At 42.1% G+C, this 26,350-nt stretch overlaps 1 long non-coding RNA gene across 1 annotated transcript in view; it reads left to right on the forward strand.

Moving 5' to 3' along the window:
• Positions 1–26,350, forward strand: part of LOC113744551 (uncharacterized) — an 86,735-nt gene that overhangs the window by 46,112 nt on the left and 14,273 nt on the right. Inside the window, exon 2 of the long non-coding RNA XR_003461630.1 lies at positions 17,419–17,529. This is a non-coding gene — a long non-coding RNA (uncharacterized LOC113744551). The remainder of the gene's footprint in view (positions 1–17,418; positions 17,530–26,350) is intronic.

A 26,350-nucleotide genomic window follows, 5' to 3' on the forward strand; every position in this document is an offset into this window, starting at 1 on the left:
TATTAAGGCTTAAAGTGGCTACAAACATTCAAAAATCTGTTGGTGACGTCACGGATACGCAGTCCATTCTTTATACAGTCAGTGATCAAGCATTAAAAACACACCCCTGAGCCACATGGTTGCACATATGGTACATCGTCCACATTTGTATCAATCCACAGCTGAAAAATAGTCCCCAACAAAACTACAGCGATCAGCTGTTTTAAGAAACTACTGAGAAAAAATATGCAACGTAATGTTTGTGGTCCGGTTTTTGAAAGATTTACGTCTTCGGTAGGAACAAATGGGATTTGAGGTTGACTGCCACAGACATGGTGGAGAAGTCAGAAAGTATTGAGAGACAGATCAGTCTGTTGGTTTTGGTGTTTCTCGTGAGGTTTGTCAACAATGACAGAAAAATAAGAATATTACAAAAGTTAATCTTTTAGTCTGTGAAGCCAGAAAATGATTTACGAGACAAGAACGAAGAAAAAACATGCGTAGATCATCAGAAGTCTGCAACAAAGAGAGAAAACAGATAAAGGGACAGTTAGCCTAGCTTAGCATAAATACTGGAAACAGCAGGATACAGTTAGCTTAGCTTAGCATGAAGACTGGAAACAACAGGAGACAGTTAGCCTAGCCTAGCATGGACACTGGAAACAACAGGAGACAGGTAGCCTAGCTTAACATGAAGACTGGAAACATAAGGAGACAGTTAGCCTAGCTTAGCATGAAGACTGTTAGCAGCAGGCGACAGATAGCCTAGCTTAGCATGAACACTGGAAACAACAAGAGACAGGTAGCTTAGCTTAGCATGAACACTGGAAACAGCAAGAGACAGGTAGCCTAGCTTAGCATGAAGACTGGAAGGAGGGGACAGTTAGCCTAGCTTAGCATGAAGACTGGAAACAACAGGAGACAGTTAGCCTAGCTTAGCATGAAGACTGGAAACAGTAGGAGACAGTTAGCCTAGCTTAGCATGAAGACTGGAAAGAGTGGACAGTTAGCCTAGCTTAGCATGAAGACTGTAAACAACAGGAGACAGGTAGCCTAGCTTAGCATGAAGACTGGAAACAACAGGAGACATGTAGCCTAGCTTAGCATGAAGACTGGAAACAACAAGAGACAGATAGCCTAGCTTAGCATGAAGACTGTTAGCAGCAAGAGACAGGTAGCCTAGCTTAGCATGAAGACTGAAAACAACAGGAGACAGGTAGCCTAGCTTAGCATGAAGATGGGAAACAGGAGACAGTTAGCCTAGCTTAGCATGAAGACTGGAAACAACAGGAGACAGTTAGCTTAGCTTAGCATGAAGACTGGAAACAACAGGAGACAGTTAGCCTAGCTTAGCATAAATACTGGAAGCAGCAGGAGACAGTTAGCTTAGCTTAGCATAAGTACTGGAAGCAGCAGGAGACATGAACATATTAAACAAACGAAATACGACGTGTCAATTTTTTTAGAAGATATTGCCGTCTTTATGCTAAGCTAACAGGCTGCTAGCAGCAGATCTAACTCTCAGTAAAAAACTTTTCCTTAAACTCTGATTTATTCCTCCGCTGTGTGTGCGCGTGTCATAGATCGCCGGGCATATAATAAGTAAACTTTAGCGTTCGCGTTGTGTGTTTGTGTGCAGCTTCGTGCACGTATGCCTCTGCACAGCTGTGCGCGTAGACGTCCAATGAAAGCGGACGGACGGAAAATGTGGAGTTAGATTGAATGCCTTTGGAGTGTGTTGGCTTGTCTGTTGAAGCATGTGTGTGTGTGTGTGTGTGTGTGTGTGTTCGTGTATTCATGGCCTCGTCTTGGCCGGGTCCATCTTTGCGTCAGAGGCCTTAATCTGGTCCTCTCCTCACAAAGCCTCCCTTTGATGTGCTTCTGCTGCTGCTGCTGCTTCCTGCCATGTTCAAATAAAGCTTCACAATCAAATTGAGTCTGCCTCCACTGAATGCATTAGTGTTTAATAGCGTTATTGATCAGGCTAGAATAATTCTGCAAGTCCCCGCCTCGAGGCTAAACCACCCCCTCCCTCTTCTCCATCACTTCATCCTCAGAAGTGAAGCAGTGAGTTGAGGAGTCCTGGAACGAACAAATGACTTTCCCTCTCAATGGGTGATGTGGACTTCTTTAGAGAGAAAAGGTGGATTGCGTTTGTGATTTCCTGCTTGATCCTTTAATCCTTTAGTCTCTTTTCTGAGGCAACAAAACATAATTTCATCCTTTCAAATCCTCTTTTTTTATTTTTGCCCCCTCGGCCAATACATAAGTTGATTTACTGAAGGCGTCTTGAACCGGGCAGTTATACAACTATTTCGACGTTTATTTGCTCTCATGCTGAGAGTTAGATGAGGCTGTTTATATCACTGCAGACAGGGGCTGGTTAGCATGAAAATAAAATAATAATAATAATAATAATAAAATATGTAACAAAACCACTACCGGCATCTCTAAAGCTCACACCTTAACATGTTTTATCTTGTTTTGACAGCTGAAACAGCAAAATCTTCAGTGTATAGGCGTGTTTGTAGAGCACAAATACCTCAGCTGACAATACATTCTCTGCCTTTTTACCTGTAATTGATTGATCGAGTCTGATAGGTCATAAATTAGTAATTAATTGAGAGTCATGAACACTGACAGTATGAATCATTTCTGGAGAGATGCTTTAAGGCTCAAAATCTGTCTAAAATGGTCAAAGAAGTGGATCATAGTTAGACCTGCAGTTCCTCAAACGTCCACTTGAGGCTGGCTCCAGAAGTGAGTCAGTCTCCATAAGTCCCCATGTTCAAATGTCCAACTTCACAGCAGAAATAAACATGTTTACAGCCTGGTACAAAAAACAGTTTCGGTCGGTATAGCTCAGCTGAGGGTGAATTTATATACAACTCACTTGTTCAAATTATAATACGGCTTAAAGTTATGCAGGATTAAGAGCGTGGACGCTTTGATTGACAGGTAGGTGCTGTTACAAATGGTTTGTTTGAGCAACCAGGCGTCATTTGGTCTACCGATGATCCACGTCTTTGCCAATTTTTAGACTTTTTTTGGGAATTTTTTTGTGGATTTTTATTGGAAATCCACAAATCAACTTCTTTGATGAGTTAGGGCAAATTGTTACCTCTCTCATATCTGTCTATTCAACATGTAGCTGGAGTCTGGAGATGGTTACGTTGGTGTAACAAGTTCGTGAGTGCTTCAGAGGCAGATTTTCTTACCTTTGGACAGGACTAGCCCAACTGTTTATACAGTCTTTATGTCACCGCACATACATGAAAATGGAGTTACCCCCCCACCCCCTCACACATCATTCGTCATGTGCAGGCGTCTCTGTTCCTCATCAGCGGAGTCCTGACAGACATGATCTCTAGCCCCAATAATCAACCCCCCCCCCAAAAAATGAGGGGAGATGTTTTCTCTCCGCCGCTCAGTGGGAACTGAAAGGCGCAGTGGGAAGGTGGTGGTGGTGGAGGCGGAGGTGGTGCAGGGGGAGTCAGCTGAAGATTGGAATTCTCCAAGACGTGCTCAGCATCCCCCTCTTCTCCACCTCCACGGGCCTTCCCGGGCCAAGTTAGCCGTTAAATCCCTCTTTCTTCTTACTGATGACCCGTGAGTGATGTGGGGGAGGGGTCACGGGGTCAGAGGAGAGTGTGTGGGAGAGGAAGGGGTGGTGGTGGTAGTGGTGGTGGTGATGATGATGATGAAGGTGGGGGTCAAAATGAAGCCATGTGAGGAGGCGCACTTGTCTTTCCACTCCTGTAATCTCTCCAATTTGGATTATTAAATCTAAATTCGTGTTCCGGATTCATCAGAGCCCACATTGCTCACAAATTACTCCCAGGTGTGTCGAGGATGTTACCGCACACGGAGATGAGACGCAATCACACGCTGCTGTACAGCCTCAACTTGTTAGTTACTTTAAGTCTTAATATAATCTGAACAGGTGAGTTGTATATAAATTCACCCTCAGTACAGTTGTCATGAACGGAGGGAATTAGCTACAAAGACCAAAACAGTTTTTTGTACCAGGCTGTAAACATGTTTATTGCTTCTGTGAACATGGGGACTTATGGAGACTGACTCACTTCTGGAGCCAGCCTCAAGTGGACGTTTGAGGAACTGCAGTTTTGTTCACAACCACAGAGGTTGCCGCTCGGGTTGAGAAACTTTTAGGCTGATGATCTGATAAAACAAATCAGTTATAAATGTTCGTCAGTGCCGAGTCTGTTTTTGTCTTGAACATCTGAAAATATAACTGGTATAAAATACGCCGGTGTGACCGCCGTGGTAGCTCTTACTGGTTTTTAATGTGGTCGTTTGGTGAAAAAGTGTTTTGTGAAACCGAGAAATGAAAAAAGGACAAAACTAAAGTGAAAGATGAGTGGGAGTAGTCGTGGTTTCAGTACCCTCTCTGAATATTCGATATATTTAAACATTATTTGATCAGGTCATCTCCCAGGAATCAAGATCTCTTTCAGACCCAACAAAAGTATAAAAACACACATCTTAAACTACAATATATAACAATTTAGATGAAAATATTAAAATTTTAATGCAACATTGGGTAAATTACTTAAAAAAGTAATTCAGTGAAAGTTATTTATCACTTTATGTACATTATTATCACATTGCTAATTGCTTCTCTGTAAAAAATAGTCATAAAATTTAACCCATTACACTTAGAGAATTAGTCAATACGTTATAGCAGACATTAGTTAAAGCCATATGTACTCCAGGTTCACAAAAAAAGGTGTTCAAACTGTCCTTTTGTTTGTTTTTTGCTGCAAAAAGTGACTTAGGGTAGCAAAAATCAGTATTCTAAAGAACTTTTATAGAGACAGGAGATTATTAAACATAAAAAAGATTTCTTCAAAGCCCCAAAAGTACTTCAAATGTCATTTAAAGAATTTTTACGCTTCGAGTTTCCCAAATAAACCTTAAACAGCAATAAAGAGTTCTTAAGGATACCATGGTTCTTCAAAGTGCATCATAGCACATATTAAAAGAACTTTATTTAGCTGTTTAGCGTTTTTTGAGTTACTGAAAGCCAAAATAGTCACAGTTGCAGCATTTTTGATGCTTTGAAGAACCTTTTTTATGTTTAATAATCTTTGTTATTCCTTTAAAGGTTCTTTGGAGTCCTGCTTAAAGGTTCTGTAAGTCATTGGTAGTAACTGGTGAAGAACTTTGAAGAACCAATAGGTAAAAGGTTCCTTGCAGAACCGACAAAGGTTCCCCGTCCGTTTAGGCTCTGACTCGAACCTTTTATTATCTCCAATATTCACGCCTTTTTTAGCCGTTTTTCAGTTTCGAACACGTCATTACGTTCAGCAGCTAGTCGATAACTCTGTCTGTCACTTTGTCAGCAAGTTTTTTTTTTCAAGTTTATTTGCTGATGAAGACGACGCTACGAGAGCCACGAGAGCCGTTAAAGTGAACCATAATAATGACGTTGCTCTCTAGAGCTGAGAGGAACTTCAAGCTGGATGATCATCACTCCAGTGACAAGTTATTTGATCCATTATCAAAATGAAAATATTCCTTTGAATGCATTTTCATTTCTCAGTGTAGCAGCCAATATTTGTTGGACAAATTACTACATAATAAACATCCACATGCATTAAAGTCAGCATAAGGAATATGATTACAGCCTCATTACTTGAGAGAAACAATAAATATGTGGTGGATTAAGGGAGGAGTAAATCATTCTTCAAGCACAGTCTTTATCTGAACACTGAAACCTTTGACTTCCCGCCTCCGTCTGTGCTCGTACGATCCGGAGGATTGGCACATCTCAGCCAATCGAATCATTGCCAAGGTAAAATGTGGCACACCCCTAGATTGCCGCTTGTATTTATTGAGATGAGTATCTATTCTTAGAGCACCTGAGCTGCAGTAAGTTTCAGGTATTCTAGATGTTGTCTGTTCTCCACAGCAGGGTCATGCGAGGATAGCGAGAAAAGATTCAGCTTAAAAATAAAAGTCACATGGCTCTCGTGTCCTGCTCCATGTTACAAAGACTTTTGGTTGGCAAACCTTCATTTTGCTGCTGCCGCACTCGATTCCTTTCATCATTAGCGCTGTGATCAGTGTTGTTGTGGGTAATAAACAAAGACTCCAAATGCTGAGTCACCATCAGGCAACAATACAACAAGCTTTTCGTGGAAGACACCAGACGTCTTTTGTAATTCAGATTCCTTTGTACCCCGTCATGTACCCGTTGTTGTGGTAAACGGCTCCGTTGGAAATATACAAAGTAGATATTTCCAGTTATTTATTACATACGAGAGAATAAGCTGCTGTCTCTGGCTAATAATAACCACAACAACAACCTGCAGACAGGTAATCAGTGCCAAGGTAAAGCTGCACCTTGCTCAATTTGAATGGAGCGATTTGCCCAGGAGCGCTCCCTCGAGCGAAACTGACACGATGCCAACCAAAACAATGAGTAATGAAGTAATGGCTGAGGATTCAAGACATGAGAGAAAAGACAGAAATGGACAGAGATGCCTTGTTGCACCATCCACCATCTCTTAAATCATGCTTTTGTGCAAACAGAGAGGTGGTTGTGGGTTGCGTTCTGCAGGTCGAGGGGGATTTAAGACGAGATACTGAAACCAAAACACAAACTGAAAAAGGGGACTTTCTCTCAGGTTTTCCTGCCAGTACTATCGGGAAGTCAGTTAGCTGTTGTTGTTCACGAGATGGATCATTTGCTTTTGGTTTCAATGAATCCAGTGTGTAAAGAAAAAACTGAAGATAATAACCACTATCTTTCTACAGCAGCCCAGAAAAGACAAACCAAACATTGTCTCTAAATATGACTGCAGATGTCTGAATTTTTATTTCCACTGTAGTTTAACCTTCATGCTTGGACTGAAACAAGAAGTATTCAGTTGATTGCACTCTACAACTTCACCACTAGATGCCACTAAATCCGACACACTGCACCTTTTAAAAGCCAATTAATTTACAGTTGGTATCAAGATAAAAAAAATCAACAAACGTGGCTTCAATAACACAGATTCTGTTAAACTTATTACAAATACAGATAACAGCAACAAAAACACATTATTGCATGGCAAAAAAAAAAAAAAAGTTTCGGTGATGCAATGCAGCTTCATTAGTCAACAAACACCCAGTAATTAAATGGTTTGTATTTTCCTCTCTCCGTCCTGGCAGCAACACATCCTCATTAACACAGCATCACCTAGTTTTAGCATAATTCATATTTTCTCACATTAGGTCACAATGGTCAACAGTGGCTTGTTTTGTTCTTTTAGTGTCTTTTATGTCTTTGTTTTGGTTCACTTACACTCATAGCATCATTTCCAGCAGCAACATGCATCAATTATCTGCTAAAAAAGCTGTGATAAACGCCAAATAGTAGTCAGACACAGTTAGCAGGCGAGCCAAGAGCTGGAGAGATTGCCTCGGGAAGCTGGTGGAGACCAAAAACGGGCAAAAAAAAGTCAATATTGGACCTGGAGCTAAAAACGCTTCTTCAAATGAACGCTAATGTTGCTCTGTGTCTGTTAAAGGCGACTGTTTGCGAACATAATAGCATTAAAATGGAAATATATCAATGATATATAGAGCTTGTTGCCTCAACGTGGCCAAAAAAAAAAGATATTAATTAATATTTAAATGTTACAATAGCCTTTCTGACATGTTGTTTGAGAAGCTCAAACAGTTTCACAGCAGATATTTTGAATACAGTCATTAAGGATGGCTTTGTTCCATTTTTCAGGAAGCAATAATACCAAACTATTAATGAAATACAGTCTTTGTTTATATTATTACTGACACCTGTGCTCTTCCTGCTCTACTTCAACAACAAAAACATTATGTCATTGGTCTAGGAACTAGAATTTACCTGAAGTCAGCATCCGATCTGCCAAGTTATCTGACTTAACAGGATCAAACTGTTTGTACAACTGTTTTTCTAACTCTAGAGCAGGAAAGTTGAGCCTCTGCTGCGATAAAATAGTAAAATAAACCAACGTGCACTTTCCTTTTATTGACTACTTGACTCGGACCATTTCGGTGCTCAGATGTTGATCTGAAACCTGCGTCTCAGGCAGCTTTATCTTATAACAGTGATGTTGTGGTTTTCGACTAAATGTGTCACCTCTCTCTCTGAATATATCCTCCTTTATATTCTATTTTATCTCTCACACTTTTGTGTCATTTGCCACCTCCCGTCTGTCTTTTTTTTCCGACCACATCGCACTTACCCGACCGCACCCCGATGTACCCGACGCATCACGGTTAATCTGGCCCCTATTTAAGACTTCCAGAGGAAGTTCTTTGAAGGTCCGGTAGTCGGCATGGAAACCTACATTTCTTTTTTGACCATCGCCCTCTCAGAGGTGTTTTTCTATTTGTGGTTTAACCTTTTCATATGTGCCGACACGTCTTTTTCAACCACAGACAGCAGACCAGGGCTTGATGATGCGTGGGAAGCCCATTGCATCGGAACACAAGTAGACAGACAAAGATAGTAACAGTAGTAGTGTTTTTGTGTCCTGTGTGTCATATAAGGTCTATATAAAGTAAGAGTGAGTGGTTGAAAGCGAGGGCGTACATGACAAAAATGAATCAGGGATTTGGCCATATGTTTATAAAATAATTGTTCTTTTTGCTACATTTACTTACGTCCACTTCACTTATTCGTCTCGTGTGAGCCACCGTACGTATCTTATAGGTGAATCTGTGGCCACCAGAACCTCTTGACCTAGAAAAACAGGGCCGATTTTGATCAAATAAACACTGAGCATGCAACTATAACCATTTGAAAACTGTTGCCACCGAGCTTACAGCGGTGGCAGTGGAACAAAATGTCAATCCACACCCACAGAAACCACGGTGCGTCAACACAAACAAAACAATCAAAGACCGACGCAGCGTATATCTGACAGTAAACATATTTTATCTTTGAGGTTCTCTCTTGAAGCTGTCGTGTTTTTTTTAGATTCACTCGTGTAGCTGATGTATTGACGTCTGTCAAAGCTCAATAGCTCAATAAATGTATTATTTCAACAGACAATGACATTTAAGACAGCAAAGAAACTTTCATCTTTTATCTCACAATCAGCGTACTTCAGTACTCCAACACACTATTGTGAGTGCATCGGTGCTTTCACACTGTCAATTATGTCAAAAATTCGAAACCATACTATGAGTACACAGTGTCATAATGGGCCAACAGATGAGTGTGGGACGCTGGACACTTTTTGGCTACATACAGACCATCAGCAATAAATAAATGTAGGCTGTGCGCGTGTTTTTAGTCACGTTTTGCCAGTCAAATGTCGAAGCTAATTCGGCAAGGAAGAAGAAAAAGCGATAAAATGTTGCGCTCGTCGTTTTCTGGTGCCTTCACTGGCCGTATTTGAACTGAGACAACACTATGCTGCTGAGAGTAGTGCGCTATATAGGAAGCACACAGTGTACTACACAGAGGTTTCTGAACTGAGCAATGCAAGTAGCACTGTGAGGCCAAGCCGCAACCTCCCTGACTTATGAAGTAAAGCCAAAAACTGCAGTTCCTCAAACGTCCACTTGAGGCTGGCTCCAAAAGTGAGTCAGTCCCCATGTTAAAACTTCACAGCAGAAATAAACATGTTTACAGCCTGGTACAAAAAACAGTTTTGGTCTCTGTAGCTAATTTCCTCACTCATGACAACTGTACTATGTGATACAGGAAGCTTGTTTGAGCGGGTCCGCCACCCATTTTTAGATTAGCCATGAGGCTGCAGAGGCAGGATTACCAAGCTCCAAGTCCGGCTCACACCGATGGGACTTTAATCAGTTTTGCAGCTACAATATTTGTAGAGATATTTCAGTCTGGACCAAAAGTGATGGACGCTGCCAAGGTCGACAAGGTGTCATAAATTTTGTGTAAGTTGCAGAAATGTCATTCAAAAAGTCATTCTAATAAAATAAATGCACTCCCACAGGATGTTGGGTTGTTAGAGGATGATCTGGATTCATAATACTGGTAGCAAGGCTTCTGCCCTTGAGCAGACGAGTTGCTGTTATGTCGCTAAACTAGGCTCCTTCAGAGATGAATGAAGAATAACATCATGCTGCCGCTCACTGTAAACTTTCCTTACTGTTGAACATGTGAAGGGTGTCAGAGGAGGTGAAGGTTGGAGGGAGATGTGGAGGGCAAGCGGTCTGGACTGGACGGGGGCTACAGCTGGGGGTGAGGTGGGAGGGGGGTTAATGTGAGTGGATGACAATGGTCCTGCTGTGTGAGCGCAGGAGAAATGTGTGGGTGGGATGGGAGAGTGGTTTGTGGTTGGCGGAGAGGTTCGGGAGGATAAGGAAGGTAGGGTGGAGGTGGTGGAGGGTCAGGAGGAGCCCATGGAAATGCAGATTGCCTCTTTGAATTCTATTGCCAGGCTCAGCTTTGATGTAAAGAGGGGCAGGAAAAAAAGAAGAGGGATTTCATACAGACTAACTTTCACTGAGCCTTCAGTCCCCCACTGCTTCTCTTCGTCTCTCTTCAACTGACAAAACAGACCCTCGGGCACACTCGAGCTGCCTCCTCCAAACTCGTCCAACTCTTTTTTTTCTTCCCCCCCGTCCTCTTCACTTTCCTTTACACTCCTCCACTCTTTTCTCTCCTCCATCTCCCCCAACCTCAGCTGTATTTCGGATTTGTCGACAAGTTCATACCAGCTAAAATGGCGTGATTCTTTAAAATGTAATTTCTTGCATTATTAAAGGTAAAAAATCTGATGACGTAAGAGGAGAGACATTGAAACTTGAAGGATTATCAGATACCAAACCACTGCTCAGCGTCACGGTGGTAGTTATTTTATCGTCCAACACACAAGACCGCGACATAAACAGAAGAAATTCATAGAAACTGATCGTCCACCACAGCCCAGCGTCTTGTTAAATAAAAGTTGCGTTGAGACCGAGCAACCAACCTCCGTGGCTGTGAAGTGAAGTGTCAAAAATGCAGTTCCTCAAACGTCCACTTGAGGCTGGCTCCAGAAGTGAGTCAGTCTCCATAAGTCCCCATGTTCAAATGTCCAACTTCACAGCAGAAATAAACATGTTTACAGCCTGGTACAAAAAACTGTTTTGGTCTCTGTAGCTAATTTCCCCGTTCATGACAACTGTACTGAGGGTGAATTTATATACAACTCACCTGTTCACATTATATTAAGGCTTAAAGTTATGCAGGATTAAGAGCGTGGACGCTTTGATTGACAGGTAGGTGCTGGGCCTTTAATCGGTTTTGCAGCTACAATACTTGTAGGACCAAAAGTGATGGACGCTGCCGACAAGGTGTCATAAACTTTGTGTAAGTTGCAGAAATGTTGACAGAACATACTGTCAGTAGCTTTTATGAACTTCTCAGAGGCTTTTTAGCTGCTTAACGCTCAACTTTGTTCACCACCTGTCGTCGCTAGTTTGGATTTTTGGAGTGAGTAGCAAGAAAGAGTTGAATAAATGACGATGACATGGGAATCATCGGTTGATTTATAGTTAATACTCGTGCAGCTTTTGAAGGGTTAAACAGAGACAGATTGAAAAACAACAACTTCTGCTGCTGCTGCTGCTGCCTCCCAAAAAACACTACAACATTGTTTACCAACCGGAGTGCCATTACATATTCTGAACAGCCTCCATTATCTAATTTAGAAAATAACATTTGGGTCTCCTGACTTAGCTTGCCAAGTCAGAAAAAGAGCTGCTGGAAAGACGAGGAGGAGGAGGAGGTGGTGGTGGAGGTGGAGGAGGTGGTGAAAGAACGATGTGGAGGATCTGGAGGAGGCTGGGGTCAGGGCACGTGGACGTCAACCTCTGGCCTCGCTTGCTGAAAAGAAAAAAAGCCAGTGTGTGTGTGTGTGTGTCTGGAAGTAATCATCACAGCTGCTTGTTATCAGGAGGAAACATCTGATCTCAGATCATCGGCTCCCCTCCTCCCTCCTCGTCTCCTCGGGATGAAGACAAAAGTGCAGCCTCGGCGTGTCCTCCTTACATGAGATTGGCCACTAACTGCTTCTCTTACAGCACACTTCCTCTCCTCTCTCCTCTCTCCTTTCTTTTTTTGGTTTTGTCATTCCACCCCTCGCCCTCCCTCCAAACTCCCGCTGTATTCATACATTCAAACGTAAGATAAAACTGCAGCTCTAAATCCTTCTTTGCCGTGTGATTCGCTCGAGTAATGAGGCTCTGCATTGTCCACCTCGCGCTCAATCTTCGCATCAAACGCAGCGAGAAAAAAATATTTCATTAGAGCTGAAGAAAACCAGGGGTGGGCTGAGAAAAAGTTTCTTAAAAAGCAGCTCCCACCCACCAGATTAGACTTCTCCTCGGTATAAAGATTTAATTAGCCAACCGTTCGTGCACGGCTCGCCATTCACTCTCCCTTTTTTTTCTTTTATCTGTATTTCAATATGCCCACTCTGCATTTTCCAGACCACCTCAAACCCTGAACTCTGTTGTTTTTCCTTTTTTTTATTATTCTGTCTGTGTGTGTGTGTTCTTTTCTTTTCCCTAATCAGAAATGCAGGTCTGCGGTTGAAAGGAAAGGGGACTAAAGGGTGAGATGAGCGTTGGAGGGGTGTTACAGTATATTGTCCATCGAAAACAATGCAAGGTTTTATATTCGGCCTGGATTAAGCGGTCCAATCAACAGGTCCTGAGTGCATGAAGAACCACACAAGGAGCTTAATGTGCAGTTAGGCGACTAAGCAAATTTTTGTGTGTAGCTTGTGTAACCTGGCTGTGCACCAGTAATGCTGATATATTGGAAACTACATCTGTTTCTCAATTTTCATGCTGTTTCATCCACATTCAGCTACTGATTCTGATCACCAGCAGCAGATGTGTATTTTAAAAGAGAGAGAGAAAAAAAAAAATTGGTCTTGCTGATTTGGTGTTGATTAAACTCTTTCCAAGTTCAGTGCAACGACTTACCAGAAGGAGAAAAGTTGCATGAAGCCCTTTGTGGTTCGTGAAATCTGATAAATCAGCCTCAAGCGGTGTAATTTGAGTCAACGTCGGTTTGGGGGTTTAAGACTACAAGTTTGAAAATGAAAGAAAATCTGAAGGTGTGAGACGTGAGCTTAACATCGTGAGCCCGAGGCTACAATAGCTGCTGTGAAACACTCAAGAAATAACTTATTTCAGCAATTAACCGACTTTTTCACGGCTGGCGCTCGCTCGCACTCATTCACTGTCTACGTCACTTAACCACTCTGCTCTCTCCGGCGGATACAAACCAAATTAAACTTCTTCGTGTCTCTATTTTGCAGCGTAAATTCAGCTCAGAGTCAGACTCAGAGCTTAGAAATAAACTGAATGTGCCCTTAGAGGTGCTAGTAGGTTGGTTTTGTTACTTTTGGACAGAGCTAGGTTAGCTGTTTTCCAGTCCTTATACTAAGCTAAGCTAAGCTAAGCTAACTAGCAGCTGGCTGCTAGAGACCAAACACAGAGCTAAAAGAGTGTCAATATTGGACTATGTTTGTATGTGTGTTTGCTAACGACGTCAGCTTTATAACATGTTAATATGACAGCGTTTATATTGTCCGCAGAGCAATCAGCTTTATATTTTTATATTCCCAGTGGATCACATTATGTGTGTGTGTGGTGAAAAGAGGTTGAGTAGAGTCAGTCATGACTCTGCAGTTTCCTCCAGTCCAACAGAAAGTTTTTAAGCTCTTTGTTTTTGGGTTTTACGGCTCACAACTTTACTGTTTTGGTTCAGTCTCGCCAATCCTATTAACCTGCACTCAGCTGTGTGTTAGTGAAAGAGCTCAAACAGAAACAGAAGATACACACTATTATCGAGTAAACGACGCTGTTTGTCTTGTGTTTGTGTGTTTGTCTTGAAAATTTGAATTTGGACAAATTCAAATTTTGATAAATAAACTTGAGCTAACATCAACTAACAGCAGCTAAAAAACTGAGTTAACATTAGCTAACAGCAGCTGTTAAACTGAGATAACATTAGCTAACAGCAGCTATCAAACTGAGTTAACATTAGCTAACAGCAGCTATCAAAATGAGCTAACATTAGCTAACAGCAGCTATCAAACTGAGCTAACATTAACTAACAGCAGCTATCCAAGTGAGCTAACATTAGCTAACAGCAGCTAACTAACTGAGCAAACATTACCTAACAGCAGCTGTTAAACTGAGATAACATCAGCTAACAGCAGCTATTAAACTGAGCTAACATCAGCTAACAGCAGCTATTGAACTGAGCTAACATCAGCTAACAGCAGCTAACTAACTGAACAAACATTAGCTAACTGCGGCTATCAAACCAAGCTAACATTAGCTAACAGCAGCTGTTAAACTGAGCTAACATTAACTAACAGCAGCTATCCAAGTGAGCTAACATTAGCTAACAGCAGCTAACTAACTGAGCAAACATTACCTAACAGCAGCTGTTAAACTGAGATAACATCAGCTAACAGCAGCTATTAAACTGAGCTAACATCAGCTAACAGCAGCTATTGAACTGAGCTAACATCAGCTAACAGCAGCTAACTAACTGAACAAACATTAGCTAACTGCGGCTATCAAACCAAGCTAACATTAGCTAACAGCAGCTGTTAAACTGAGCTAACATTAACTAACAGCAGCTATCCAAGTGAGCTAACATTAGCTAACAGCAGCTAACTAACTGAGCAAACATTACCTAACAGCAGCTGTTAAACTGAGATAACATCAGCTAACAGCAGCTATTAAACTGAGGTAACATCAGCTATCAGCAGCTATTGAACTGAGTTAACATCAGCTAACAGCAGCTAAAAACTGGGCTAACAGCAGCTAACTACCTGAGCAAACATTAGCTAACTGCAGCTATCAAACCAAGCTAACATTAGCTAACAGCAGCTGTTAAACTGAGATAACATTAGCTAACTGCAGCTATCAAACTGAGTTAACATTAGCTAATAGCAGCTATCAAACTGAGCTAACATAAGCTAACAGCAGCTATCATAATGAGCTAACATTAGCTAACAGCAGCTATCAAACTGAGCTAACATTAGCTAACAGCAGCTATCCAAGTGAGCTAACATTAGCTAACAGCAGCTGTTAAACTGAGATAACATCAGCTAACAGTAGCTATCAAACTGAGCTAACATTAGCTAACTGCAGCTATCAAACTGAGCTAACATTAGCTATCAGCAGCTATTAAACTGAGCTAACATTACCTAACAGCAGCTAACTAACTGAGCAAACATTAGCTAACAGCAGCTATTAAACTGAGCTAACAGCAGCTAACTAACTTTGCTAACATTAGCTAACAGCAGCTATCAAACTGAGCTAACATTAGCTAACTGTATCTGTCAAACTGAGCTAACATTAGCTAACTGCAGCTACAGTTTGGAGCTTTAAAGCAGCATCACATAAAAAAATCTGTATTTTTTATAATTTACTTGTGTATTTGTTTTTGATTATATTACTTATGATGAAACTTTGCTAACAGCCAAACATCAAACAAGGTGAACAACAGAACACAACATGTAGCAGTCTTTGGAAAATGAAGAATTAAAAATGAAGTTTCAACAATGTTTGGCTGCACTGGGTGAATGTGTAATGATTGAACCGCACAGTACAAAAGCACACAAACTGTACAAAAGTCTGACTGGCCTCATTAAAACACTAAAAGTAGCACAAGCGAGAGGGAAAACAGAGACAGGTAGAGAGTATGTGAGGGAATGCAAGGAGAGGGAAGAGTTAAGTCCATTTCCTGAGTATAAATTAAAAGCGTCTTGTAATCACATTGCAGGAATGCAGTCGGTGTACACTGTTAAACACTCCCTAAGCCCTGGCTCCACTTCACTCTCTCAGCACTGCACACAAAGGAGCCTTTGTTCTCGCTCTGCTCTTGAAAAGCAATGCTCAGTCACTCCCTCCTCCACCTCCTCCTCCTCTCTCCTCGCTCTCTCGCTCTTGTGCCGTTTCTGTCATTCTCCTCTCTCACTCCTCTCCTCTCTCACTATCTGTTTCTTTCATTCACAGCGTCTCTCCTCCTCCCACTCTATCTCTATCCCTCTTTTCTTCTCTCTTCTGTCTGACTTTGTGGCTGCTCGGCTTGTGAACGGACACGAGGTTAAATGTCGCTCCAAAAACTTAGTTATTAAGTTCTCTTATATTACTTTTACATTACTTTACCTCAGCAACACACCACACCGCACCATAGATTAGATCGGCAAAGACTAAAAGTCAGTCCCAGATTTACTCTCCTTCTCTTCTTAGCTTCCTCCGTCAAATTTATGTCCATAGAGGCATTGCCCACTCACTCAGCTCCTGTTCTGGCACGACACCGGCTCCACTCCCTGGGCCCGAATACCTCTTCTTCTTCTTCCCATTGGTCCAAAACACCTGTGGTACAAACACTAAAACTCCCCCCTGGTGCTCTGAGCTCACAGTCCAGCTAACAAACTGAGCTAACTTTGCCTAACAGCAGTTAACAAACTGAGCTAACTTTACTGATCAGCAACTCCCGAACTGAGCTAGCTTTGCCTAACAGCAGTTAACGAAAGGAGCTAACAACAGCTAACGAAAGGAGCTAATTTTAGCTAACAGCAGCTAACAAACTGAGCTAACATTACTGATCAGCAACTCCCGAACTGAGCTAACTTTGCCTAACAGCAGTTAACGAAAGGAGCTAACAACAGCTAACGAAAGGAGCTAACATTAGCTAACAACAGCTAACGAAAGGAGCTAATTTTAGCTAACAGCAGCTAACAAACTGAGCTAACATTAGCTAACAACAGCTAACAAAAGGAGCTTATATAGGCTAACAGCAGCTAACAAACTGAGCTAACATTAGCTAACAACAGCTAATGAAAGGAGCTAATTTTAGTTAACAGCAGCTAACAAACTGAGCTAACTTTACCGATCAACTCCTATATGAGTTAACTCTACCTAACAGCAGCTAACAAAAGGAGCTAAGTTTAGCTAACAAAAGCTAACAAAAGGAGCTAATTTTAGCTAACAGCAGCTAACAGCAGCTAACAAACTGAGCTAACTTTACAGATCAACTCCCGAACTGGGCTAACTTTACCCTAAGAGCAGCTAGCGAAAGGAGCTAACTTTAGCTAACAACAGCTAAGAAAAGGAGCTAATTTTAGCTAACAGCAGCTAACAAACAGAGCTAACATTAACTAACAGCAACAGCAACATTAGTTAACAGCCACTTCCTCCGTCAATGTCCTCTTCAGTGTTTTCACCACTGTCATTATCTCCATAGAAGCTGCTGAGCCCGTTTACATTGCCCGCTCACTCTGCTCCTGTTCTGGCACGACACCAGCTCTGATTAGCTAACAACAGCTACAGCTGGCAGCAGTATACGTTACTATCAGGAAACTCTGTAAATGAAACTTGTTTTACTGTCACGGTTTGGCAGTTTATTTTTTTTTTTTACGTGTTATGATTCAAAATGTGTCTTCTCAGGACTGCAGCGCCCGCCAACGTTACCAGAAAATGTGATTTCTCAAAGCACGCCTCCCTCAAGATTTGCTCTGCCTCCAACGACAGCTTTTTCTGGTTAACCACACATTTACGGTAAGAAACTGGAAAGGGGTGTGGGAAGGAGGGAGGATGGAGGTTGGAGGTTGGAGGAGGGGGTCCTGGTTTTTCTCTTCCGCCCTGACTGAAAATATTTATAAACCACACTACCTACCAGATGTGGCTCACACACACCTGGTATGATGGGAGCCCTTGGGCGTGGAAACTGTTATTTTTGTTTAGCAATCAGGTCACATGTGACAAGCTTATAAAATTCTCCTGGTTCGAACATGTTTGTGGGAGAAACCCTCGCAGACTCCTCCTCCTCCTCCTCCCAAACCTGGCCGGCCTTCACCTGTTGATTGATTTTTCTATTATGTCAAAATAAAGACACACACACACAGACAAGTCTCTGCGGCTGTAATGGATTGAGTTATCTTTCCTTTGAAAAGCGCAGCGAGCTCTAAAATAAACACAAAACAGAGATTTGTGAATGTCTCGGAGCGACCACTCATGAAATATAACACAGAGGAGTCTGCTGGTCTTTATTTCCATTGTTTGGCCTCATATTTATTTATTTTTCATGCTGATGTTTAGCGTGTATAGTATTAAAGCTTCTTTGCTATCTTAGGTAAGCATGTTAGCATGCTAACATTTGCTAATTAGCACTAAACTTAAAGTAAGAAGGTGTTTGTGGGTATTTTGGACAAATAACCAGCAGCTAACAAACTGAGCTAACATTAGCTAACAGCAGCTAACAAACTGAGCTAACATTAGCTAACATTAGCGAACAAACTGAACTAACATGAGTGAACAGCAGCCATGAAACTGAGCTAACATTAACAAACAGCAGCTAACAAACTGAGCTAACATTAGCTAACAGCAGCTAACAAACTGAGTTAACATTAGCTAGGAGCAGCTAACAAACTGAGCTAACATTAGCGAACGGCAGCTAACAAACTGAGCTAACATTAGTGAACAAACTGAGCTAACTTAAGTGAACAGCAGCTAAGAAACTGAGCTTACATTAGCGAACGGCAGCTAACAAACTGAGCTTAGCTAACAGCAGCTAACAAACTGAGCTAACATTAGCTAACAGCAGCTAACAGAATGAGCTAACATGAACAGACAGCAGCTAACAAACTGAGTTAACATGAGTGAACAACAGCTAACAAACTGAACTTACATTAGCGAACAGCAGCTAACAAACTGAGCTTACATTAGCTAACAGCAGCTAACAAACTGGGCTAACATTAGCTAACAGCAGCTAACAAACTGAGCTTACATTAGCAAACAGCAGCTAACAAACTGAGCTATCATTAGCAAACAGCAGCTAACAAACTGAGCTTACGTTAGCTAACAGCAGCTAACAAACTGAGCTATCATTAGCGAACAACAGCTAACAAACTGGGCCTGGTTACATTGCCCGCTCACCCGGCTCCGGTTCTGGCACTACACCAGCACTTGAAAACCTCCTCTTCTTCACATCGGTCTAAAACAGCTGTGGCAGCCTGTCCAAACAAACGTAGCTAACATTAGCTAACAGCAGCTACAGTTGGCAGCAGTTTACTTCACATGTCCGTCAGGAAACTCTGTAAATCACAGAGTTGAGGCGGAGCAGCTGTTTTCTAAACATTTTCTCTATGAAATATGATCCAGTTTCACCAAAATCAACTAGAAGTATTTGGTGGAGTGTGATTTAAAGCGTTACGTACTTCTTTTTACTTTATTTTTCTTATTTTTTAGACGTTTCTAAGTACTTAAATACTGTGCTGGTTACAAAGGTAGGGCCTCCTACACTTTTAACAGTATTCACTTAAACTCAGCACTTATTTATTTAAACTTTCTGACCCCGTCTGTGTCTGCGTGTTCGGTATAATAACCAATAAAGTGATGATTGTGTTATTTCTCAGCGTGTCTAGTCCTGCATGACTCTCTTTTTGCCGCCGCTGCATTGAGAGGACCTGAGGCATGAAGTGCAATCACGTCCATCTTATCAAACCTGTCACAGGGCGTCTGACGCAAGGCAGCATTGCACAATCAACTCTTGACTGATGAGCGCGGTACTGTGGTACGAGGACGGTTTAACTCCCAACACTTTATCATAATCACACAGATTTATATCGCCGGCTTCAGCCTCACACTTGAAATTAGTTTTAATTATCTTTCTTTCTGGGCTTAATGAAGACTGTGTGGTGCAGTCAGCCTAAAAAGTCCCTTAAAGGTTCTCAGAAAAATGTCAATTAGAACATCTACGATTCAAACGAGAAAACCATGCAATAAGACCGAAAGCTCCTGATCGTCAATGGACGTTTATTACCGAAACTGTTCCGGGAAAAGTGCTGTTTATTGTTATTAGAAGAGGTTATTATGAGTCACACCCTGGTGACTCATCTGTTGAACACTGATGGGAATTTTTCAAATGATTTGACTGATAACTGAGCCTACAATAACAAACCACATTATCTTTTTAACATTTTGACCTAGTTTGTCCAGACTCCAGACACATTATGTAAATCACATGTGTCACACCAGTTTTAACGTATATCTACTTTGAGTTGTAGGGCCTATTCCTTGAATATGTTCTCAAGTTTTTGTACAGATTAGATGAATTTAATATTTAACGTTAATTATTAAAGGTCAGTTTTGTTACTTTCGGACAGAGCCAGACTAGTTTTCTCTTGTTTAATGCTAAGCTATGCTAACCGGCTGCTGGCCTCAGTTACTAGTTATTTAACGTATACACGTCTCAACAAACAAAGAAAGCAAATTAGCAAGATTGGTAACTTTAAGTTAGCTTGGTAGCTAGTGACCAAGCTGGTAGTTAGTTATCTGGTTAGTGACCAAGCTAGCATGCTTGATAACTGTTTGTTAGCTAACTTACTAGTGACCAAGCTAGAAAGCTTGTTAACTGTCAGTTAGGTAGCTAGTTAGCGACCAGGCTAGCAGACTTGATAACTGTCTGCTAGCTAGGTAGCCCATGACCAAGCTAGCAAACTTGGTTACTAGTAAACTACACTGCCTGTTAGCTAGCTAGTAACTTGTTAACTCAGTTAGGTAGCTAGTTAGTGACCAAGCTTGCAGGCTTGATAACTGTCTGCTAGCTAGCTAGTAACTTGTTAACGGCCTGTTAGCTAACTTGCTAGCAACCAAATTGGCAAGCTTGTTAACTGTCAGTTAGGTAGCTAGCCCGTGACTAAGCTAGCAAATTTTCACTAGTAAGTTTGTCAACCGTCAGTTAGTTAGTTAGTTAGTTAGTAACCAAGCTGGCAGCTAGCTAACTAGTTATTGACCAAACTGGGAAGGTTGTTAACTGTCAGTTAGCTAGTTAGTTAGCTAGCTAACTAGTTATTGACCAAACTGGGAAGCTTGTTAACTCTCAGTTAACTAGTTAGTTAGCTAGCTAACTAGTTATTGACCAAACTGGGAAGTTTGTTACCTGTCAGTTAGCTAGCCAGTAAGCTAGTTCAGACATCAGTTATGGCTAACTAGTGGTAGCCTAGCTGATTAGCATGTTAGCCGTTAGCTCCCCAGCTACATTCGTTTACCAGCCTTTAGAAAACAATATACCACGACTCTTTCTTCACTAAGAATTTAGTTTTAAGGTTTTAGAGGTGGATTGTAGACGTGTACAGAGTTCATATTTCATATGTTTGTTTCTTATTATGTCAGTGTCAGTTTCTTATTATTTAATTATTTGATTTGATTTTATATCCGTTAAAGCATTTTTGTTGCATGTTTTCTAATCTGAAAGGTGTTATAATAAAGATTATGTTACAGTATTATACACTCCCAGCAGCATGCAGCAACCCGTCTGACCTTTTCCACCAAATCTGTTTCAGACACACACACACACACACACACACACACACACACACACAGATGCAGGCCTGTAGCAGCCTGTCTGAAACCAAACCACCTTTGCATGGCAGTCATGGAGATGGCTCAGGGTGTCTGTGCACTGAAGGCAGGGCTGGGCTCATCTCAGCGTCAGCTCTGGTGTCTTTGATGGCAGCTCCGCAGATCAGAAGACTGAAAGGAGACACTGATCTCACCCCACAGGCTAAGTTCACTTCCCGTTACAGCATTTCCGAGCAGAGAAAGCTTTATGTATAAAACAATGTGCACACAACATCATCGCTTAGTGTCAAGGTCCAAAACACAAAACACAGTCATGCAGCCTTGACTCTTGACTGTCTGGCTGCGAGTCCTGGACACAATGTTCCTCTGGGTAAACACAGAAACAGACACACACACTCACTCACACACACTCCTACATGTTTCACAGAGGGCGTTCACACCTCGTTCTAGCTCTCATGGCAAAAAAAAGTTTTTTGCGTGTTTACACGTCCTGTTACATTAGAACTGATGTCAGGTTGAGTTTGTTTGGCTTCGCTCGCCAAATCTGTTTGTTTGTGTCGAAACAGATGAGCAGAAACATCTGCGGAGTTTATTCAGTCATGATGAAGTCTTAAGTGAAGATATAGAAGACAAAAGTCTTTATGATCACGATCGCTCGTAACTCGTGAACACTGGAAGTAACTAAGTACTTAAAGAGGTACCTGGATACTTCAACTAGTGTTTTGATTATATAAACTCGTGAATGTTGCCCAACTTTGATTGGGATTTTTCAGTTTTTGGCATGAATACAGTTGTTTCATCTTGACGATGATCCCGTGACTAGCGTCGCAGTGCTTACTGCCACACTCTGACACGAACGCACACATCACTCCGAGTCGTTACCTTGTTAGCTAACACCGGTACGACAGAAACTTTTACGAGTGGCCGTGAATGTGCGTCTGTTGACCGTCAAAGCTCCAGCAGACTCTGGATGTGGAGACTTCTTCCACCAGTGTTTATTAATCAGCTGACGTTAGACTAAAACACACAAAACACGTTAAGAAATGAGTGTTAAGCACATTAAAACAGACTATTGTAGTTCTCCTAATGTTGGTCTGTAGTTTTCTTCGTTATGAGACCCTGGGTGAGACGTTACCCAACTATATTTCCATGACTGAACCATCCATCCATTGTCATCCGCTTATCCGGCGTCAGGACGTGGTGGCATCAGATTTATCCCGAGGTGTTCCCAGCTGGTTCTGGATCTGCCATGGGGTCTCCTCCCAGTTGGACGTACCTCCAAAGGAAGGTGCCCCCTACCCCTCAGCTGGCTCTACTTCGAGCTCCCTTCAGATGAGGGTTGGAATGTAGACGGACTGGAAAATCAGGAGTTTTGCAGCCTCGAAACACAACTCCATCGCTTGGGGCAGCAACTCAACCTCCAAACCCTGAGGGAGGAATCCATCATTGTGTCCAACGTTGACGTTACACTCAAAGATACATCCCGTGGATGTAGTCCTCAGTCATTTTGTCTTGTTACCGCTTGGAACGAAGCAGTATATCGACACGAGACCCCTGATCATCGACTGTGGCCTTGTGATCAACATGAAATATAAACAGTTCAACCAAAAATGGACGCTTTGGTCTCAGATTCAGGATTTGTGGAGACACCTGGCCATGAGTACTGCTTCAACAACCCCTGTAACCTCCAGTTACCCACAGAGTGTCACCTCTTGACGTTGAATCAGTGCAATCAGAAAAACTCTGATGGGTAACAAATCTTCTTATGTTCCCTTTATTGGCCAATCACTGCGTGACCTCTGACCTCGTGTTCACATTGTGGGCGTCTCGGTTGATGTGAATTAGTTTTGTGTCAAATCAATCCAAACAAAACTTCTTCAACGTGAAACTTAAATAAGAACTAGAGAACGAATAAAAGAGAGAAAAAAAATCAAAAAATGTCATCTCAAACATAAAAATTATAACTTTTTGGATAAATATGTTGTTTCTTTTACAGTAAACAGAGTTTTGTTCTCGCTGTCGTTTCGCTGCCACCTCTCTCTCGTTTGCGCTCTCTGATTTTTTGCTCTCAGTTCTGACACAAACCTCTCAGGTGGCCAGGCTTTTTCTTCAGTCAGCTTGTTATCTGTAAGGTAGTTTGTTCAGAATCAGAATCAGAAACGTTTTTAATGCCAAGAGCTGTAGAATAAAGTTAAAGATAGATATGTACAGAGAAAGTTCTGGGGCATTGTTCATCAGTGTAGCGAGGTAAAGTCGGTTCGTTATTGGATATTGGCTTGACATTCAGTCGGGACTGTCTGCCAATTACATGTTTCAGCATGAATTTAGTCATGAAAAATGTTCACTAAAAATCTCTCAAATGACTTAGTAGATCATATATTTTAGTAGATCATATTTGCAATGCACATTTTAAATGGATATTGTATGCATTCAATTACCCATTTTCCTGCCTAAGACATGGATCGTCGGCAGGAAAATGGGTAATTTGGTACCACAGAAACAAATCTGTGATCAACCATGCGACCGATCTGTGACGACCTGAGACGTGACAGAGAAGAAGCTTTTCCGAGCATGCACACGCACGTGACGCGTTATCTCGCACCGTGAATGTAAAGCTACACCAAACACGTGTTCAGATCTCCTTTACGTGTTATCAGACGTGTACAAAAAGTGGAACTCAAGACGTGCTCCAGGAAGTGAAGGGGGTGGCCATATAAAAGCTAATACTCATGTGTACCCCTCTGGACATCATTGACTCTCAGCACGTCCACCGATCCCCTCGGGGGTAAAGAGGTTAGAGGTCATGGGTCGTGGAGGTTATGACTGATCCTCCCAGCAGTCTTTACCCCCCTCCACCTCAGCCTCGCCTGGAGGGACGGGCCCAAACGTAACACGTCTCTATTTATAACTTTATAACTCTCTTTGCGAGGCTTTTGTGTATTACTGCAGTTCTCTGGAACTCTCTGGCGAGTCGCAAAAGGCCGACCGTGTTTGCTTTATGAAGAATGTCGAGCTGCGAAATGTGTGTGTGTGTGTGTCCCTAATGACAGATAATAGCAGTTTTGAGTTTGGCAGTGTGTTTGTGAGTGATTACACCTTTGTGTGTTTGTTTGGCTGTGTGTGTGTGTGTGTGTGTGTGTGTGTGATGGAAAGAGAGAAGTTTGTAGTGTGATAAAGTGACTGTCTAATTGCAGAGCCTCGCTGTGTGGCATGTCAGATTGTTCTTCCCCTGTGGCCTGAGGTCTCCTGCAATGGGGAATGTGCGTGCATGTGTGTGTGTGTGTGCATGTGTGTGTGTGTGTGTGATGAATTTCAACTGCCTGCTTCAAGTCTTGGCAGGTTGCCTGAGCACCAGTCGAACATATTTCATGCTCACACACACACACACCAAGAAAAAGAAACACACTATGCATTTTTACCTTTATGTGGTTCGCTCAACTCTGTAGTCCATTACACCACATTTGTGTGTGTGTGTGTGTGTGTGCATGTGTGTGTGAATGAGAGCGTTTGAGGGAGATGATGGAGAAAACTGCACAGACTCCACACTTGCTGCGCTACAATGACTTGCATTGTTCTGGTGCTATAATCAGAGCGGACATGGGACTTGGCCTGGAGACCGAGAGGTCTCTGCAGCCCTGGACACAGGTGCTGGATCTCAGATTCACACCAAAGCCTGCACGCAGACGGGGTGTGTGTGTGTGTGTGTGCGTGTGTGTGTGTGTGCAGGGTCTTTAATTACATATTTTATGAGTTCATCCAAATTCAACCAAAACATGTGTGCGATGAGAATACTGCATCTCCAAATCTGATACAACACAGCGAGGTTAGATAAATGTTTACACTAATAAAAAGTCTGCAGCAACTTGTTTTTCTTGAAACAGGGATAGCAGGTTGGCACCACTGACAGCATGAAGAATGGATGACGTATCCGTCTCCCTCTGCAGACTCCTTCCTTCTTCCGCCCAGCAAACGTCGTGGATCATTGGTGGAGCCGAGGCGAGCTGAATGACACCTGGGTGCTTAAATCGAGCTGCAATTTCCTTAGCTGCAAAATGAAGCAAATGTGGAAGAGGTTTGCAGGCTGGCTCCAGAGGTGAGTCAGTCTCCATAAGTCCCCATGTTTCACAGTTTTGGTCTCTGTAGCTAATTTCCTCGTTCATGACAACTGTACTGAGGGTGAATTTATATACAACTCACCTGTTCACATTATATTAAGGCTTAAAGTTATGCAGGATTAAGAGCGTGGATGCTTTGATTGACAGGTGGGTGTTGTTACGGATGGCTTCTTTGAGCAACCAGGCGTCATTCAGCCACCGATGATCCACGTCTTTGCTGATTTCTAGATTAGCCTGGGCAGGACTGCAGAAACGTGGGTGACATCACGGATACGCCATCCATTCTTTATACTGTCAGTGATTTAAAAGGGAACAAAATGAATGTGCCAGCATCTCTAAAGCTCAACAATCACTAAATTATCTCTCGTTTGTTTAATGGAACCAAACCAAAGTGTAATAAAAAGTCTTGAGTCTTTGCTCAGGTGATGGACTCCCGGCTACTAAATGATCCCAGGTCACAATCCACCATAAAAGCACCACTTCTGTTCAGATTAAACAAACATGATATCACGTGTTTATTTATTAGTGAGTTTGTACTGATCGATCTTCTCATCCAAACCTTCATCAGCAAATTCACCCTCCCCCCAAAAAATGTTTTTTTAATCTGAATACACATAAACATACAATGTCTGCCTCAGTCTGGCTAGTGTATAACAGAGGCTCGTGGCCAAAATGGTCAGCAGCAGCAGCAGCTCTATGGAAACACTGACTCACCAGCCAGGGGGCCTTAACTCAACTCTACCTCCTTACAGATGGCTGGCGGCCGGCGGGGGAAAGAAAGAATTTTATATTTCTAAAACACCTTTTATTGTTACAACACAAAACATAACAGAGGAATAAATCTCACACCTCGCACACAAACACAAGCCTCACACTGCGACTCCTAATCCAACCATAAAAGA

Source organism: Larimichthys crocea, chromosome XXIV (assembly GCF_000972845.2).
Source record: "Larimichthys crocea isolate SSNF chromosome XXIV, L_crocea_2.0, whole genome shotgun sequence".
NCBI lineage: Eukaryota > Metazoa > Chordata > Actinopteri > Sciaenidae > Larimichthys > Larimichthys crocea.